The 20,287-nt window shown below is 41.1% G+C and overlaps 1 long non-coding RNA gene across 1 annotated transcript; it reads left to right on the forward strand.

Annotated features, from left to right (window-relative positions):
• Window positions 1–461: 461 nt before the first annotated feature.
• LOC134341633 (uncharacterized) lies at window positions 462–19,362 on the forward strand. Its single transcript, XR_010016818.1, has 3 exons — window positions 462–596; window positions 16,723–17,043; window positions 19,233–19,362. It is a non-coding gene; the product is annotated as an uncharacterized LOC134341633 (long non-coding RNA).
• The last annotated feature ends 925 nt before the right edge of the window (window positions 19,363–20,287 follow it).

Below are 20,287 nucleotides of genomic sequence, written 5' to 3' on the forward strand. Positions count from 1 at the left end.
GAAGGCAATGGTCCCTAGCGAGGTCAATTGATGTAGGCATTTTAAATAGTTTCACCACGGGTTGGAAGGGGCCTACGGGCCTTGTCTAGGACTATGACTCTAAGTGCTCCCTTAACTGCTGTGCTCCTCCAGAATTTTCTGCGAGCGAGCAGTAAGGGGGATGTTCGGAACATAGTAATACTATTTAATTACATTGCCTAATTTCAGTATAATTAAGTTCTTTCAACAACTAATTTATCACTTGGGCTGAGATTACATAGTTAATCATTATCTCTTTCTTTAAGATTTCGGAGAAATCAGAGTTGTAGGACCGAGGGCACCTTGCGCAGGATATTTACAAATGAAATATGGAAGTCAGTGGTTGCCCGTCTGCAGCAGTCAATGGAAAGCAGCCTATGGAGAAATGTACTGTCGACAGACTGGATGTGGGTCTTACGACACTTTAGGAATCAGACCTATTGCATCCGAAGACGGAGCTGCCCTGCTGAGTAAGCTTCAGTGCAATGGGACAGAGACATCATTGTCGGAGTGTTCGTTCACTGTTTCGAAACAGGAGGACTGCCAATCTGGGACGATCGGGTTCATCTTTTGTAAAGGTATTTGAGCTCTGCATTTTTATTTTTTTAATTTTATCGTTCACTAACTTTGATCCTTGGACTTAAAGGCTATGTAGTTATGGGAATCAAGCAAATCGAAATTGACGAAATGAATGATGCAGACGATGAGATAAATTTCAGTCTTCATCTTATAGAAAACAGCTAGAATTGTCTTTTAGGAGTGGATCTTTGATTTTTAATTGGGATTTTGTTAACATTTGTCTTTTTTTACCCGGTGGTTGGTGCTGGTACTTAGGACAACCTCTCCTCCACCTTCCAGAAGTCCCTGCCTTCATTCTGCGGCCAGGACACAATGAACAGTGTTAGTTCAAGCAGTGCAACCAGTCTGCATCACTATTCGAATATGGCCGATTAATTATCCCTCGTAACCCCCTTTTCCTACCATCTTCCATAACCTTAGATGCCCTGATTAATCAAGAACACATCACCCTCCACTTTAAATATACTGAATCACTTGGCTTTTATAGTCTTCTTTCGCTAAAAATAATTCCTCCTCATCTCTTTTATAAATAGATGTAGCTCCATCTGACGGTATGACATCTGATGCATATAGGAAACATTTTCCACGTTATCATTTGGCATACAAATAATCATACCAGAAATAGCGCTTCTGCGAAACTGCTCTGGTAGTCTCTTGCGGCCAGTCCTCTTGTTGTGGCCTCCACTACAGTGGTGAAAACCGTCCAAAACTGGGGGACCCAATCGTCGAGCCCTTCGGCTCGATCTATCGAAATCGAAAATTCACTGTGGTCAAGTATTTAAATTCTGATTCCAATTCCCTTTCCGACATGTAGCTTCATGACCTCCACTTGTGCGACGTTGAGACCAACATCAGGGTGCGGAGCTGGATGAGCAGCACCTTATAGTCCGTTTGGTTAGACTCCAACCTTATGACAGGAATGCGTATTTGTCCTTCCGGCGGAATAATTCCCAAAACACTACCCTTCTCTTCTATTTCCCACCTATTTTGATCTGCCTATCATTTCTTCTTTCCTGTTCTCCTATGGTCCTGCCTGATTTCTTCCTCTGCAGCCCTTTACCTTTTGCTGTGCAGTTGTCCTTCTTCCTCTCACCCAAATTTTATATGCTGCCGTCTTCCCAGTTCCTTTCTAGTTCTGATAAATTCTCTCGGCGCGAAATGTCGACTGTTTATTAATTTCCATTGATGCTATGGGACTTGCTGAGCTCCTCTACCACTTCGTGTGATACAATTGTTGCGATGGGTGATTTTCACTTTCCTGAATTTGACTGGCATCTCTTCAGAGCAAGGGGCTTAGATGTTGTGTAGTACGTTAGGTGTTCTCAGGAAGCTTTCCTAACGCAATGGATAGATAAGCCTACTATGGGAGACGCAATAATTGATTTGATATTGGGAAATTAACCTGGTCAATTGTTAGATCTCTCAGTGCGAGAGCATTTGAAGGTAGAGATCACAACTCTATGTCGTTTACCATAGCCCTGGAGGAGGATATGGACAGAAAATCTGGGAAAACATTAATTGGGGTAGAGGGAACTATGATGCCATTAGGCAGGAACCTGGTGGTATAAATTGGGAGCAGATATTCTCAAGGGAATGCACAGCAGAAATGTAGCAAATATTCAGGTAAGATTTGCATGGCGTTCAGCACAGGTGAGTTCCACTGAGGCAGGCGATGAATGGTGGGGGGAAAGAACCTTGGTGTTCAAAGAATTTCGAAAATCTAGTTAAGAGAAAATGAAAAGCTTCCGAAAGGCTCAATAAGTTAGGTACTGTTACAACTCTGAAACATTACACAGGTGGCAGGAACGAGCACAAAAATGCAATTAGGGGAGCTAGTAGGAGCCATGAAAAGACATTGATAAGCAGGACTATGGAAAACTACGAATCATTCTGCAAGTATGTGAAGAGCTAGAGAATGAACCGTGTGAGAATAGAACCAATTATGAGTGCTAGTGGAAACATGTGCGTGGAACCGAAGGCGGTAGCGCATGTACTTATTGAATGTTTTGCTTCAGTATTCACCACTGAACAGGATCTTGGCAGTTATGGAGATGACTTACTTCGAACTGAAACGCTTGAGTGTATAGACATTACAAAAGCGGATGTGCTGGAGCTTCTGAAAGATATTAAGATGGATAAGTCGCCGGGGCCGGACGAGATATACCCCAGGCTACTTGGGAATGGAAGAGAGGGAGGAGAGTTTTGAGCCTCTGGCAATGCTCTTTACATCATCAGTAGGGACGGCAGAAGTATCAGGGTATTGAACGGCTACAAACGTTCTTCCATTGTTCAAAAAAAGGAGAGATAACCCAGGATATTGTATACCATTGAGTCTTATTTCAATAGTAAGCAAGTTGTTGTGAAGATCTTGAGAGAAAGGCTTTATGAACACTTATGAGTCATAACCTGATTAGAAATAGACAGCATGGCTTTGTCTAGGGCAGGTCATTCCTTATCAACCTCATTTGACAATGTAACAAAACATATTGTGAAGGTAGAGCAGGGGATGTAGTGCATATGTATTTTAGGAAGAGATTTTATAAGATTCTCCTTCCCACGCTAATTCATTTGTGGTCCATAAATGGCTTGACCACAGAAGCCGAGGGTGGTTGTCGATTGTCTGTATTCAGCTCGGAGTCGGAGACCAGTGATGTTCCGCAGGGATCTGTTCTGGGTCCCCTCCTCTTTGTGATTATAATAAATGACATGGATCAGGAAGTTAAAGGGTGGGTTAGTAATTCTGATGATGATAAAACAATTCGGCGCGTTGTCCATAGTCTGTAGGGTTGTCAGAAGTTACAGCGGTACATTGATTTGATGCAGAACCGGGTTGAGAAATGGCAGACGAAGTTCAACTCAGGTAAGTGTGAAGTAGTTCATTTCGATAGGTGAAATTTGAAGACAGAATATAATGTTAATGGTAAGACTCTTGGTAGTGTGGAGGATCAGCGAGATGTTGGTGTCCGGGTCCATAGGACACTCAAAACTGCAACGCCGTTTGATAGTGCTATTAAGAGTGCGAGTGGTTTGTTAGAATCCTTCAACCGTAGGATGGAGTTCAAGAGCCTTGAGGTAATGTTACAGCAATACAAGACATTCGTTAGACCGCACTAAGAGTACCATGTTTATTTCTCGTCACCTCACTACAGAAAAGGATGTAGATATATTGGAGAAAGTGCAGAGGGGATTTAGATGAATGTTGCCTGGATTGGACAGCATGCTTTATGAGAATAGGTTGAGTGAACTTGGCCTTTTTTTTCTTGGAGCGACGGAGGATGAGAGGTGACCTGATAGAGGCATTGATCATGTGGATTGCCAGCGGCTTTTTCCCAGGGCGTAGTTTTACAGTGCTTAGAGGTAGATACACAGGGGATGTAGATGAAAGGTTGTTCACACAGAGTGTTGTGGGTGCGTGGAATGCGCTGCCAGCAACAGTGGTAGAAACAGATACAATAGGGTTTTTTTTAAAGGAACTCTTAGATAGGTACCTGGACCTTAAAAAGGAAATAAAGGACTATGTGGTAGGGGAATTCCAGGCTGCTTCTAGATCAGGTTACGTGGACGGCACAACACTATGGGCCGAACGTTCTGCAATGCGCTGCATATTTTCAACAGTATTTTCTATTTTCTATGTTTTGCAATAGTAATAGATACTGGTGATTTTTTTTTCAATAGGCATGGTGTTTCTCTAATATTTTATCTTCCGCCTGTTAGTCGGCAGTTCATCTTACTGCTTCGGCAAATTTCACCAAAGCCATTGCAGAAAAGGACATATTTAAAGTGGAGCTATCTAGAATCGAATTGCTCGGTTTCGCTGACCGGGTGGCTCCGTCTGCCTACTCGCCTTGGCAATGCGATACTCAAACTGTTCTGGGGCACCGATGGCGTTAGAAAGAAAGTTTGGATACTGCGGAAATCCTTCCAGTGTTATCAGTAGGGTGTTGTCGAATGTAGGCAATCCAACGACGAAGAGCGATTGGTCAGATAAGGTCAAACAAATCATCCTCTGACTCCTGGTTTATTCTGGATCCCCTTTTCAATCTCAAGATGCATAAGTCAGTGCAATTATGCCGCAATTGCGATAAGAAAACCCCTTCTCTGTGGATCGATAAGCAAATACAGACAACGATCGTATACAATCTATTAAGTCTGTGAAAAATGGTTAAAGTTTTTATTAGCAAAATTCAATCTGTTTGAATTCAACTTTAATAAATAGATTTGAGAGGCATCCGTCGTACTTGGGCGACTCTAGGACCAGAGGGCACAGCCTTAGAATGCAATGACTTTCCTTCAAAACAAAACTGAACAGATTGTTTTTTCCAGTTGGAGGTGGTGAATTTATGAAACTCATCGCCACAGACGTCCGTGGGAACTGGGTAATTGGGTATATTTAAACCTAATAACGCAATTTGGTTGATTGGATCTTAATTATCTAGATTATGGGGAGCGGGGAATGTAGAGGAATGGGGCAGAGAGAGATGATAAAATAGCTATAATGGCATGTCAGAGCAACATATAGGCTGCATGGACAGACTCTGTAGACGACTTTTGCTACAATGTCTTATGGACGAAATATAAATGATAGAATTTTAATTTTCATATATATTTAAATTCGCAACATTTTGAAAATATTAACTTATACGGAAACCAAAAAAGAAGTCTGGCAGATCCTGACCTGCGGCGCTTGCATGTTTCTCTGCATAATGATGAAGTACTATTTCATTTGGATTCCAGTTTGCTGATAAAACAACAGAAGCCTGTGGCGGTGGGGCGGTGGCGGGGATGGGGGGTGGGGGTGGGGGGCGCTCCGAACTACAGATTCTCCGAAAATCAAGATTACAAAGGCATCATTTGGTGCAGGGTTTTGGAAGTTGTACTGGCACTACTCGCTAAGTGAGAATACGAGAACAGAGCTATCTTTTAAATCAGGTCCACGCTCAAGATTAAAATGGGGTAAAATTGCAACAGTTTTTCCAGAGTTTGACTGCGACTAATCGCTCAGTGGTAATCACTCGAACAAGGAGAAGAACATAAGAAATAGAAGCAGCGTTAGGCGATCTGGCTCATCGAGCCTGCTCCGCCCTTCAAGAAGATCATCGCTGATCTAGCCGTGGTCTCCTCACTAACTACCTGTATTTTCATCATAACGCTTAATCCCTCTCCTATGAAAAATCTACCGAACCTTGTCTTAAGTATGTTTCCTGAAGTTCCCAAGAATAACGCAAGCAGAAGTGGATCGGTCATTGTTGTAAGTGTGGCAGCACTTAGAGTGTCTTCAGCTCACCGACATTCCCGACTTCGGCTCAGGCGAGGTGAAGCATCTGGCAAGTTTCATTTTTTGTTCTTAATTCTCCATTCCTGGTCTTTGAGGACAGTGCCGTGAATGGCAACATAAGCTGTGTTTTGTACTGTGTTTTAGAGGTGGCAATTCTGGGTGAACTCTAGTCTTCCAGATAAACACATCTGCACCAGGTGAAGCTCTCTGAGATCGTATCGAGGAGCAGCAGCTGCAGCTCGAAGACCAGCTCATACGGGAGAACGAAGAGGTGATTGACAGTAGATACAGGGAGGTTATCTCCCCCACGTAGCAGGAGACAGTTAACTGGGAGACTCTAAGTTGCAGGAAGGGGAAAGCACAGCCGTGACCATTCCCCTCAAAGATAACTATAACAATTTAGATACTGTACTGCAGAGCACCCAGGAGGAGAGAGCCGCAGTATCGGGTCTCTGGCAATGAGTGTGGTGCTGTGGCTCAGAAGAGAAGATGGATGAGGAGTACAATGGAGGAGGGAGATCCCAGATAGAGAAGAATATAAACGAGATTCTCTGGTCTCGATAGAATGTTCCCAGGAGTCAGGATCTCGGATGTTATAGTTGTTTCAGTCGTTCTAGAGAGTATGGATGAGCAGCCAGATGTCCTGCTTCTCAATGAAACAAATATAGAAGCAAGGAGGAGGTTTAGAGGAGAAATCTTAGGGAGCTTGTTAGTAAGCTGAAAAGCAGTACTTACAGGGTAGTAATTTCTGGATTGCTGGCCGTAAAAACGCGCCAATAAAGGTAAGAATAGCACAATTTTGCAAGTGAATGCGTGGCTGCCGAAATGTTGGAGGGGACAGAGACTTAGTCATGGATCTTTGGGATTTCCTTTTGAGAACGGACGACCTGTACAAAAGGGACGGGTGAAGACTGAACCAGAGGGGGAACAACATCCTTGAGGGCACGTTAGCTAGAATCATTTTTCCGGAGGGTTTAAGAGAATTTTCCTGTGATAGTGCTGAGGAGCGGGAACTAGGTAACAAACAGAGGCAGTGCGTGATGAGGCTAAAAGCAAGGGGAGGCTGATCGTAGAGCAAATTGCAGAGAAAAAAGGACGAGTTGCAATTTAAATGGCAGACAAAATAGAAAAAAAGATGGAAATAGGTCTGAAGGTGCTATACCTTAATGGTTGTTTTCTATGGAATAAGGCAGATAAACTAATAGAACAGTGACAGACCGGCATGTATGATGTTGTGGGCATCACTGAATCTTGGATGACAGAAGATCACAGCAAACAGCTTAGTGTCCAAATGTACACATTATATCCAAGGGACAGACAGGTAGGCAGAGGGGTTTGCTTGTTTCTACTGGTAAGAGGAGAAATCAGATCATGAGAAAGTTGTGGCATAGGGTCGGAATGTGTTCAATAGTTGCGTGTAGAGCTTACGAATTGCAATGGTAAAAATACCCTGAAGAACAGTCAGGATGTGGGCTACAAATTACTACGGGAGATAGAAAATGCATGTCAAAAGGGCAATGATGCGATAGTCATGGGGGATTTTCAAATGCAGGTAGCTTGGAAAAATTAGGTCGGAGCAGCATCGTTTAGAGAACACCTGTAGAAAAGGCGACTTTTTAGAGCAGCTCGCGTTTGACGCCACAAGCGGGTCACTTGTCCGGAATTGGATGTTGTACAATAAAGTGGATTTTATTAAACAGCTCACGGTAAAGGGACCTTTAGGCGTAGTAATCATCATATGATAGAATTCACCTCAGAATTTGAGAAAGAGAACCTGATTTCAGTTGTATCAGTATTCCAGTGGTTTAACAGTAATCACATGGGGCAACAGAGAGGAGCTGGCCAAAACTGACGACGACAGGGATGTAGTGGTATGAATTCCTGGAAGCACTTCTGAAGACGCAGGGTATGTACATCCAAAAGAGCAAGACGTAGCTCTTATTGTCACAACCGTGGCTAACAAGAGAAGTCAAAGATAACATAAAAAAAACAAATAGACGGCATGTATACCGGAACAAAATTACTGAGAAGTTAGAAGAGTATTGACATTTAGGAACCAACAGAAGGCAAATAAAATAAGTCATTTGAGCACCACGGCAGCGTGGTGGATAGCACAATGCTCTAAAGTTCCAGCGACTTGGCTTGAATGTCCGCCGAAATCTGTAAGGATATCATTTCCTAGTATTTGAAGGCACATGACAAAATTGACTGCAGTCAACATGGTTTCCTTCAGAGAAAACTCTGTCCTGCAAATCTGTTGGTATTCTTTGAAAAAATGCCAAGCAAGATGGAGAAAGGAAAATCAGTGGACGGTGTCATACACACAGTGGATCACAGATGTTTGGATTTTCAGAGCGTCTTTGACAAATTGTCACACATGGTGTGGCCAAACAATTAGTTAACTCATGGCATTACTGGAAATGTACCAGCGCGGATAAAACAGTGGCTGATTGGCAAGAGGCAAAGAGTCGGAATAAAGAGAGCCTTTTTCTGGTGGAGGGGAAGGTAGCTTTTAGGAAGTAGAGTGGCTACAGAAGGGCTTAGACAGATGCAGAGAAAGGGCAAGTAAATGGCAGGTGTAATACAGTGCCATGAATTGTATTATCATGGACCTTTCTTGAAGAATTTACATGATTGACCATTTTTAAATGGAGAGAAATACAAAGATACCGAGGCAAAAATGAATTTGGGAGATATTGAGCAAGATTCCATGAAGGTTAATTTGCAGGTTGATTCGTGATGAGGTAGACACATGAAATTTAGCATTCATTTCTAGAGGACCGTCATGTCAAAGCAAGGATGTGATGTTGAGAATTGGTAAGTGTGACGGGGCGCTGAATTACCCCAATGAACTGTACTTTTGAAAAGAGCGAGAAAGGGTTGTTCAACACCAGACACCTTGTTATTAAGAGAGAGAGAGAGAGAGAGGCGCAAACTGCTTTGAGATGGCGTTGTGGTTTCTCTGCAGCAGGTTGACACTTTGCACTACACTGGCAGCTTCTGTCTTCTTACAGAGAGAGAAGGAAGGAGCTACTTGATGGACAGCTGGTGTTCAGCTTTGTGACATAAATACAAGGTCAGCTGATGGACTGACAGACACATGATTTTGGACACTGAATGAACTTTGTTGTGCCCACAGAAAAGATGTGTTTTTGGGATCCATCATGCAGATCGATCAGTAGCACTCACAGTGTGAAAAGCGTGTGACCGGTGGCGAGTTATTCGTTTGTCCAACCATCGCCTCGGTTGATAATTCCACTACTGAAGAACGATACCCTTTGCTGTTGTTACTGCCGATGACTTCTAAAGGATTTCGGAGGAAAACGGGAAGATCGACGACGTCAGCTCACCTGAAGACTCAACACTCCCCTCCCTCACTCTCTCTCTCTCTCTCTCTCTCTCTCTCTCTCTCTCTCTCTCTCTCACCACTCAACTCCACACCACGAACTTCACTGAAATTTACTCATCATCGTCCGACTATCTATTTGCCCCTAGACTTGAAGAAGCTTGGTTTTCAGATAGTTCCACTCTCATACATATCTAAATCATTGTTAACCTGTTTTATATATCTGGATTTATATTACTATATTGAGTAGTTACCAATAGATACCATTAGTTAATAGCAATACCGGACTCCAGAGTGTTTTCCATTTCTGCTGGTTCTTTAACCCGTCACGGGGTACGCTGGTGATGTCTCACTTGCAGTATTGTGAGCAGTTCTGGGTCCATTATCTAAGGAAAGATATGCTGACATTGGTGAGGGTTGAAAGGAGGCTCACAAAAAAAAAATCTCGGATTGAAAGGATAGTCATATGGCGAGCCTTCAATGGCTCTGGGCTTTTACTCACTGGAATTCAGAAGAATAGGTGACATAATTGAGACTGTAAACAGTGGATATGGAGCGTATATTTTCTATGGTGGGCAAGTAAGACCAGAGCACAAAACTACAGTTTCGAGGGGCGTCTTTTTTTGAACGGACGTGAGGAGTTTTTTTTTATTTTGCCGGAGAGTGCTAAGTATGTGGAATGTGTTGCCACGCCGGATGTGAAGGCAAAGTTAAACGGTTTGTTTAAGGCGGAGGTTGATGATTCCTAATTAGTCAGGGCAGGAAGAGATGCGGAGAGAAGACAAGCGATTAGGACGGAGAGGGAAAATGGATCAGCCATGATGAAATTGCGGTGCAGACTCGATGGACCAAATGGGACAATTATTCTCCTATATCTCTGCTCTTAAGGAAATTATTCTCCTATATCTGAGCCATAGATATTGGAAACTGATTACACTCTGAGGGACTGTAGTTCTCCCATCCTCTTTTGATCTCTTGTATTTCTGAAGGCAAACGCAATGTTGGCATTAATGTCATGAGGACTAAATTATAGAAGCAAGAGTGTAATGTTGAGGCTTTATAAAGTATTTGTCAGACCTCACACGAGGGATTGGGAGCAGTTTTGTGCCGCTAATGCTGAATGTGCTGACGTTGGAGAGCGTCCAAAACAGGTTGACAAACATAATCAGGAGGCATGCTTGTTGGCTCTGGGTCTCTACTCGCCAGGAATTAGAATAATGAGGAGCGATCTCATTGAAAAAGATCGAATTATGAAAGACACACACAGAGTGGATAGCTAGCAGATGTTTCCTCTCGTGAGGGAGCCTGGACCAGAGGGCACAGCCTCAGAATAGAGGGTCGCCGATTTAGAACAACGATGAAGAGGATTTCTTTTTAGCCGAAGTGTGATGAATCTGTGGAATTGATTGCCACAGGTGACTGTGGAGGACATGCCATTGTATGTACTTAAAGCAGAAGTTGGTCGGTGTAATATTAGCTAGGGCGTCAGAGTTTACGGGACAAGGCAGGAGAATGTGTTTGGGAGGGGCCATAAATCACCCACGGCTTGGTGGAGCCCACTCGCTTTGCCGAATGGGTAAATTCTGCCCAAATGTTTTGTAGCCTTTCCTTTTTTTTTTAATTTTATTTTTATTTGGATAAGGAATTCACAGGTATCATGTACTTTTTTCACATATATAACCTTTTCCATTTTTTATATGTATAAAATTATAATTATTTATACATTCTTAAGTACACATTGAGATGATATAAAAATAAATTAGACACTTAAATAGATAATTATGTACAGTGGAAATTCTAATCTATTAGGCTAAGTAATGGTATTAATTGTTAAGAAAAATAGTAATAATAGTGAATTAGTAATAGTTTCCATACATCTCTTCTGGAACATTTATTCTTCTGGTCCAAAATGTTCTATGTAAGCCTATGTAACAACCATTGTAGGTGTTTATGTCCTAACTTGTTCATACTTGCTCCTGCCCCCAAACATAATTATCCATATCCGTATGTACTTACTTACTTAATTTTATCATTTTTTATCCCTTACCCAAATCTTTTCCTTTACTTGTATTAATTCTCTATTTTCCGAAAAAAAAAACAAAAACAAAAAAAAGACATTTAGACTAGGGGTGCTTACGTTAGCAATATTACTGTGTTGATGAGAAGAGCAGTATAAATCATTAGGAGAGTCATCTAAAGTCTGCTCGTATTGGGGTTATATATTCAATCCATTTATTCCAGATTTGATAAAATGTTTCTTTTTGAATTCTCAGGGAGTAAGTCAACTTTTCCATTTTAAATATTTCCAAGATAATTTCGTGCCAATCTTCTAATGTAGGTGGTTTTGGATTTTGCCACTTTCTAGTGATTGATTTCTTACTTGCCGCTAAAAGGGCCTGCAGCAACTTTATATCTTCCTTCTGTTCAAGAAACAATACATGCCCCAAATAGAGTGTCTCAAAGTTCAGAGGTATCTGGGACCTAAGTACCTTAACTAATGTTCTATGAATACCTTCCCAATATAGACTTAATTTAGGACAATCCCAGAAAATATGGAAATGATTTGCCTCCTTGGATCCACACCTTCTCCAACACGTCACCTTTGTATCTTTATATTTTTCCTGATATGGGGTCTTGAAGTATCTTATAATATTTTTCCAACAATGTTCTCTCCAAGTCAAAGAGTTAGTCAAAGATCACTGAAAGCTGCACATTTTCCCTCAAGCCTCCTCTGAAAGTACCAACCCCGCTTCTTTCTCCCACTTCTCTTTAATATACAGTGTATTTACATTTTTAGCATGGGAGAGTGCATTATATAATCGAGAAACTGATTTACTTGGTGTTGAACCGCAAGCCGAATTAAGAATCTTGAAAAATGCTAATTCTACTGTTGATAAGTCTCTATATCTACAACTCTGGTTAACATAGTGTCGTACTTGAAGGTACATAAAAAAGTCATTGTGTTCTAGGCCACGTTTGTCCTGCAGGATTTGGAAACTTTGTAATACTCTTTTATGTATAAATGAGAGGTAGGTTGTAAGACCTTTCTTTATCCATAGTTCAAATCATTTATCTCCTCTGTTGGGAAGGAATTCGGTATCATATGCACACCATCTGAAGAGTTTTAACATGTTACTAATTCCACATGAATTAACCACCTTCTGCCCTACTTTTAATGTAAGATTTATCCAACTTTTTTACGTTTTTCCAATTGGGCCATCAATCCTTTGTAAGCTATTGAGGCCTGCAGAGGAAAACTGTCAACCAATCCAAATTCTATTTCCTTCCATCTAGCCTTATATTCCTTATTACACCAATATAACAGAGGGGTTATCTGTGAGGCATAAAAAAAATTCTCAAGCAAGGAAGAATCATACCTCCTCCTTCCTTCCCTAACTGTAAGGTGTTATATCGAATTCTAGGTTTCTTTCCTTGCCAAATGAAGCGGGAAATCCATTTGTCCCATTCCCTGAGTTGATTATCATCCACATCCACTGGTAAAGTACGGAAAAAATACAATAACCGAAGAAGAATATTCATTTTTATAGTATTTATCCTTTAATTTAAATTTAAAAAGGGGATAATATTCTATCTATGCATATCTGCTTTTATCCCTGAGATTAATGGCCCATAATTTGCATGTGACAGCGTTGAAAGATCCTTCGGCAGTGTTATTTCTAAATATTTTAATGATTTAGCTTCCCGCTTAAGATCATATGTATCCTGCAATTTTTTGGATGGTGTATAATTTAGGGACATAACCTGCGTTTTCTTTACATTTATTTTATAACCTGATATTTTCCCAAAGTCATCCAACAGTGTAAACAATCCTATAAATGATTTTTCTGGTTCACTCAGATAGACTAAAACATCATCTACGAATAACGCCACTTTCTGTTCAATCCCTGCCACCTTGATACCTTTTACGATTTCGCTCTGTCTTATTAGTTGGGCAAGTGGTTCAATATATAGCGCAAAAAGGAGAGGAGAAATTGGTCATCCCTGTCTAGTGCCTCTCTCTAAGATGAAGGAGTCAGAGAGGTCCCCATTTATCTTAATTCGGGCTGTAGGGCTGTCATATAGAGTCTGAATTACTTTAATAAACTTTTCTTGAAAGCTGAATCTTCCTAACACTCTGTATAGGAATGCCAAACTAACTGAATCAAAAGCTTTCTCAGCATCTAATCCTACTACCATTGTCTCTGTCTCGTTCTTATTAACCTGTTCTAATATGTGCAGAGTTTTCTTTATGTTGTCCTGTGTTTGTCTTTGTTGAATAAATCCAGTCTGGTCTAACTGGATTAGGCCAGGTAAAATCTTTTCCAATCTGCGCGCTAATATGGATGTAAATAGTTTGTAATCTAAATTAAGAACACTAATTGGCCGATAATTGCCACATTCTAGTTTATCTTTACCCTCTTTAGGAATAACTGAATTAATCGGTTCTCTCCAGGAAGGTGGAGTTTCTGTTCTCTGCAAAATCCAATTAAAGGTGTTAAGTAGTAATGGGGCTAACTGTGACTTCAGGGATTTGTACCACTCTGAGGAAACCCATCTGAACCCGGGGACTTTCCAGCCTTTAACCTAGAGATGGCCACATTCAGTTCTTTGGCAGTTACTGGTTCTAATAGACTTTCATTTTCTAAATCTGTAAGTTTAGGTAGATCTAAAGAATTCAATAAACTGTCTGTATAGGGCTCATTGGAGGCCCGGGGTTGGGAGTACAGCTCTCGATAATATGTTTCAAAACTCTCTTAAGAACTCCCTGTTGTACTCTCCACAAGCTTCGTCTTTGGATTCTTTATTTTATGAACTGTATTGTCTGCTTGTTGTTTACATAGTTTATATGTTAATAATCTAGCTGATTTACCTCCTATTTCATAATTCTTTTGTCTCAGGTAAAGAAAATTTCTTTGAGTTTCCAACGTATAAATATCGTCAATTTCACTTTGCAATTTCCTAATTTCCTGTTTTAAATATGAATTACATTTGTTGCTATATACAACTTGAAGTTGTTTTAATTTCCCTTGAAGGTCTGCTAATTTTTGTGCATTGATTTTTTCCATGTGAGTGGTAATGGAAATAATTTTCCCTCTCAGTACAGCTTTCAATGTATCCCATAAGATCACTGGTGATGTTTCTCCCGTGTCATTAAGGTCTAGATATTCTTTGATTTCTCCCCTTAATCTCTCCATTACTTTCGGGTTATTGAGTATATGTGAGTTTAGCCTCCATAGTGTTTTCCTCATTTTCCTTACCAGGATTAGAGACATAGAGACTGGGCTATGATCTGACAGATCAATTGTTGCAGTATTACAGTTTTTTTTAATCCTGAGTCTATCTGTATTAAAGATAAATAAATAGTCTATACTTGAATAGGCTGAATGAGGGAAAGAATAATATGTATAATCTTTACTAGTGAGGTGTAATTCTCTCCACACATCTATAATTCCCAACTCCTCCATCAATAAATTCATTTTCCGAGTCAGAGGTTTATTCTGAGTGACTATTCTTGAAGAATCTAATATAGGATTTAATCTAATATTAAAATCCTCTCCACAAATTACTACCCATTGAGAACTGACCATTAGGTCAAAAATGTGTCTATAAAATGACCATTCACAACCTGGAGGAGCATAAACATTCAGCAATGTTATTTCTGTACCTTATATTCTTCCTGTGATTTTTATAAACCATCCTTCTTTGTCTTTAGTCTCTGAAGTATTTTCATAATTAAGAGTACTTGATATTAAAGTAGCTACCCGTCTTTTGTGGCTCAATTTATATGATGAATAAAATACATGCTTAAAGCCCATTCTTTTTAATTTCCCATGTTCAGATTGGCTCATATGTGTTTCCTGGAGGAAAGCTATTTCTGCCCCCTCTTTTTTCAATTTAGACATAATCTTATTTCTTTTAATTGGATTCAAAACCCCATTAACATTATAGGAAATTATTTTTACCAATTCAGTTTGCATTTTTCTCTAGTAGAAAAAAAAACACCCTCCTTTTCTAACCAAACAGTAAGCAATCCCTTCTCAACAGTAACCAAAACATATAATCACAGCCTAGACATTTTTGAACGTGTAACATTTGAAAATTTCTCCCGACTTCCCACAGTGAGGCCTGAGCACCGACTCGCCTCAGTTCAGAGGGATAACCTCTATCTTCATCCTGTGTTCGAAAGCCCTCTGCAGTGTGAATAATCATAAAGTATTCTCTCCTATTTGTGTCTCGACCATATTGCTATCATTCAAGTTATTCCGTCTAGTTTATTTTCAGTTACCAGCTTTCATTTTACCTTTAAGTCCGATTTACTCTTTTCAGTCATTTCTCTTAATTAATCTGTATTCTCTGTACATTCGCGTCTGAATATTTGCAGCTTTTCCTTGGAGTTTGACACTCTGGTCCGACGTTGCCTCCTCTGCCGTAGCGTAAGTTTTTGTCCCTTCGTCGTAAAAGACTTTCAGCCGAGCTGGATACAGGGTCTGAAATCTGATGTTGTTTTCCTTCAGGACCCTCCGTGTTTCCGCATATTCCTTCCGTCTGGCAAGGATCCCCGGTGCGTAGTCGTGGTCTAAACTGAATTTACAGTTGCTCCACATGAAACCTTTCTTTTGCCATGCCCGTTTAAGCACCTCTTCCTTCGGTCTGTAACTGAGAAATCTGACTAGAATTGATCTGGGATGGGCGCCTGACAGAGGCTGTTGTGCCAACGCGCGGTGAGCTCTTTCTATCTGTAGGTCTTTTGTGTCCGGTATATCAAGGTTCTCTCTAAGCAGCTTCTCCACGAAGGGAATCATCAATCCGGGTTTACCTTCAGTTCCTTCGGGAATTCCGTAGATCCTCACATTTTCCCTTCTTGAGCGGCCTTCTTGGTCTATCAGCTTCCACTGGAAATGCTCTTGTAGCTTTAGCACTTCTGCTGTCATTTCCTCTGCGTTTTGTAGTTTCTCCTCAATTCCAACAATCCTCGCTTCGGCTTCATCTATCCTCGAGTTAGTTTTTACTATTTCTCCTTTAATATCCTCCAGCTGTTTGCTGTTATCTTATCGAAACTCGCGAATCTCTTCGAGAATCAAAAACAGAGTCACCGATTCCCCCTCATTATCTCCGTCCTGGCTTGCCATGGGGGAGCTAGGGCCGTCGCCTTGCTGCGTCTCTTTGTGTTTATCAGCCTTCAGAGCGGACTTTTTAATCTTGTTCTTAGACATCATCCTTGCCCCTTTTATTAATATAGTTATACAACATTTAGTATTCGTCTAAATTCGATTTTGGGGCACTTTACCTTCTTTTTGGCCGAGAGACCTTTTCCTTACGCCGTCATTCCCTTGATGACCCGGCGTTTTGTACCCTTTTCATCTTTTACTGTTACGTGTTATTTATAAAGGTAATATATTTCCGTTAGCTAACTGAACTTCTTCTATGAATGCCTCGAACCATGTTTCAATTTAACAGTATCTGTGGACGACTAACTCTATGCATTCTTGTTTTTGTACAACAGATGGGCAACTCTTAATGCTGTCAGGTGGAGGCAGCCCTTGTGCAGGGCGAGTGGAGGTAAGCAACTACTTACAGTCTTTCTTGATCATCTGTGGTCGTAATTGGGGTATGAACGAAGCCCAGGCTGTGTGCAACTTCGCCGGCTGTGGTGACGCCGTATCTGCATCAAGGAATTCACAATTTGGACATGGGCAATGGCCCATTCTGCAAGCTGAAATTTATTGTAATGGCACAGAGTTCGACCTATGGAGGTGTGAAAGGAGACTCTTAGCTCACAGTAACTGCTTTGTGGAAAACGAGACAGCCGGCGTTATTTGTTCGGGTAAGCTCCTGTTTGTTGTATTCTCCATAAAATTGCAATATCGGAACGGGCCACCAAAAGCACCGAAGGACATAAACGAGCAAGAACTAATCGTTTATCACACATTCTACCGATCAGAATGATGGCAGAAAGCTTTATGTGGCCATTTTATTACAACTAACAGATTAGACAATTGAATGTCTAGACAAAATTATGACGTTGAATCGAATGTAAAAATATCGAAAAGCGAAGCAGAGGAAAAGTAGATATTTAATCTGAATACAGAAGGCAGAGGTCCATGTAGCAGCTGGGTTTATTAAGTAGTAAATACAGAGAAGGGGGTGGACATTTATCTGCGCAAACAACTGGAATTCTGCAGCTGCTGGAAATTCAAGCAACGCACATCAGAGTTGCTGGGACATTTATCTATTTGCTTATTTAGCGATGCAGCGCCCTTCCGGCCAGTGGGTCTGGTCGCCCAGCAACCGACCTATTTAACTCAAGCCTAATCACAGAATATTTTACAATTTGAAATTAGTCACCTAGCTGACTGGTCCGTCTTTGGACTATGGTAGGAAATCGGAGCACCCGAAGCAAACCCCAGCTGTTACTGAGGAACATTGTGTAATATAAATAACGCACTTAAGTGTAAACGCAATATTTAATGTGTGATCTCTGAAAAATTATAACAAAATTTCGCCAAATTACTATTTTGGCAACAGTTGTGAGGACATATACAGCAGATAAGAAGAGGCTGACTGTATATGTTTGGCAATTGTCAGAGACCATACTTGTTGCGGACAAACCCGTTGCCTTATAAACTGCGATGTAAGAATGTACATTTTTTACACTGCGTTGCTTAAACAGTACTGAAACAGGGAGGGGTCAAAATGTTTGGAAATGCACCGAACGTGTAAAGAATGCGTTAACCTCTTTGGGCAAGGATGCAGTTGCCGGTAATGCATCCAGACCTCGTTTTATAGTCCGGTATAGCATGCAAACCCTACCACGACTGACGGCTGGAATGACACTAGTGGTTTGTCTAGTATAGTATAGTCTTTTTGGCATCCATGAGGCACTTCCAGAGGCCGTAACTCGATTTCTTGTAAAAATCGGAGTCGGCTGATTTTAATTTTGCAGACCTCAACGTTATCAGTCAGTTTAATCCTGATTTCCGGCTTCAGAGCAAGATTATTCAGTTTAGTACAGAGTCGTCAACACACTTCCTGATAAAGCTGGTGATGATGGTGACAAACACATCTAGGTAGGTAGTTGCACAATTAAACATGGGCTAGTGTACGTTCTCAGGCACAAAGAAGGTCATCTGTTTCCCTGAATCAGCACTTCAGTAAGTTCTGTAGTAAATCCTCTCATTTCAGCTTCTGTTTGTATATATGGACAAGGAACACTCTCAGGTGGTATGATTTACCAAAGTAAACAAGATTAGATCTGTTGGCTTCGCTGCGAGATTCCAAATGAGTCGCTAGTTGAGTCAGCAGATGGTTAATCTCACTGTCAAGGATCCGCCATGACTGAATGGAGGAGCAGACTCGATGGGTCAACTGGCCTAATTCTGCTCCTCTGTCTTATGGTGCTGTGATCTTATGGCATGTGGAATGTCATGCTTTTTGTTGTTGTTGTTTTCCGTCAGCAGTCTGGTGCAATACACAACAATAAAATGTACACAAATTATAATAAGAAAAAAATATAAAAATGAATTAAAAAGGAAATAAAACATTACAAAGAGCGAGGTAGCATACATGGGTTCCCCGTCCATTCAGCGATCTAATATGGAGAAGAAGCTGTTCCCTAAATTTTGAGTGTGTTTCTTTGGGCTTCTGCATCTCCTCCTTGATAGTAGTAATCCAAAGAGATCCTGAGTGTGGGTTTCCTTAATTACGGATTCTGCTTCTTTGAGGCATCGCTCTTTGAAGATGCTGTCTGTGCTGGAAAGGCCAGTGTGTCCATGGTGGTGCTGTCTGTGTTTGCACTGTTATGCAGTTTTTCCAGATACTGCGCAGCAGAGCCTCCATAACAGATTTTGATGCAACCAGTCAAATGCTCTTCACGGTACATCTGTAGAAATATGCGAGAGTCTTTAGTGACATACTAAGTCTCCTCAAACTCCTCATGAATTTAGCTGTTGACATGTTTTAATCTGCGTATTATCCTTTAAATCTGGGATTTTATTCTCATCTAATATACCGCAGGACATAGAAAGCCCAGACTGATTGATGGATACGACAAATGCTCTGGAAGATTGGAGATACAGCATGGAGAGACGTGGGGCACTGTGTGCGATTCGAATTGGGATTTCCAGGACGCACGCGTGGTGTGTAGGTCGTTGAAATGTGGGGAAGTGATATCAGTATTAGGAGGGGCATACTTTGGAGAGGGCAGTGGTCCCATGTGGCAGGAGTCCTATGAATGCCAAGGCAATGAGACCATTATCTGGGATTGCTCTACCACACCAAGAAATGGACACAACTGTTCGGGTAGAAGTGCTGTGAGCGTCATTTGTTCCGGTGAGTGTTTCAGTCGTTTATACAGCTGGATTTACATAGCGGAGAGAACTGTCTGCAGGATTACACAGTGTATTAGTCCTGATGATTTGGTTGGTAAATGCTAACTCTTCAACAGAGAAGTAAATATCAGAGGACACAGGGTATATCAGAATACTGGATTTCAAAGTTCAAAAGTAAATTTATTTTCCAGACACTAAGATTCATTTTCTTGCGTGTATTGACAGCAAATAGAAAATAAAAGGTTGCAATAGAATTCGGCAATTGCGCTCGTTGATATGCACGTAGTCAGGTAGTCATTATTGCATTACTGCGGTACAGTATTTAATTCACTTCCTTTCGTTGTAGCGTTTGTCGAGTCTTGAGCAAAGCAAACCACGTTACCAGCATGTTTGCAGTCGACCATGCCTGAGAAAGTGGTCTATCGAGTCTACTGACGCAGAAGACCTCCGGTATTCGTTTTAAATTTAGATATTTCCTTTCAGCCGCCGTGCTGGCATCTAGTTTGAGAGTTTTGCATAACTGCCTTGTTTGGCCTAACGTTTATTGTTCTCTTTTACCCTTTGAACACTATTTGCACAAAAATGTATGAGCTATCAACCTGCTTCAGCGTCTCTCTCTCTCCGCACCTGGGCCATATCTGAATGTAGTGACAGCAAGTCTCGAAGCACACACAAGACAGACACAGCAGAGAGAGAGCAGCTGATCTTAGCCCTGTGATTCACTGGTCAGGTAGGAGCATA

Source organism: Mobula hypostoma, unplaced genomic scaffold, assembly GCF_963921235.1.
Source record: "Mobula hypostoma unplaced genomic scaffold, sMobHyp1.1 scaffold_36, whole genome shotgun sequence".
Taxonomy (NCBI): domain Eukaryota; kingdom Metazoa; phylum Chordata; class Chondrichthyes; order Myliobatiformes; family Myliobatidae; genus Mobula; species Mobula hypostoma.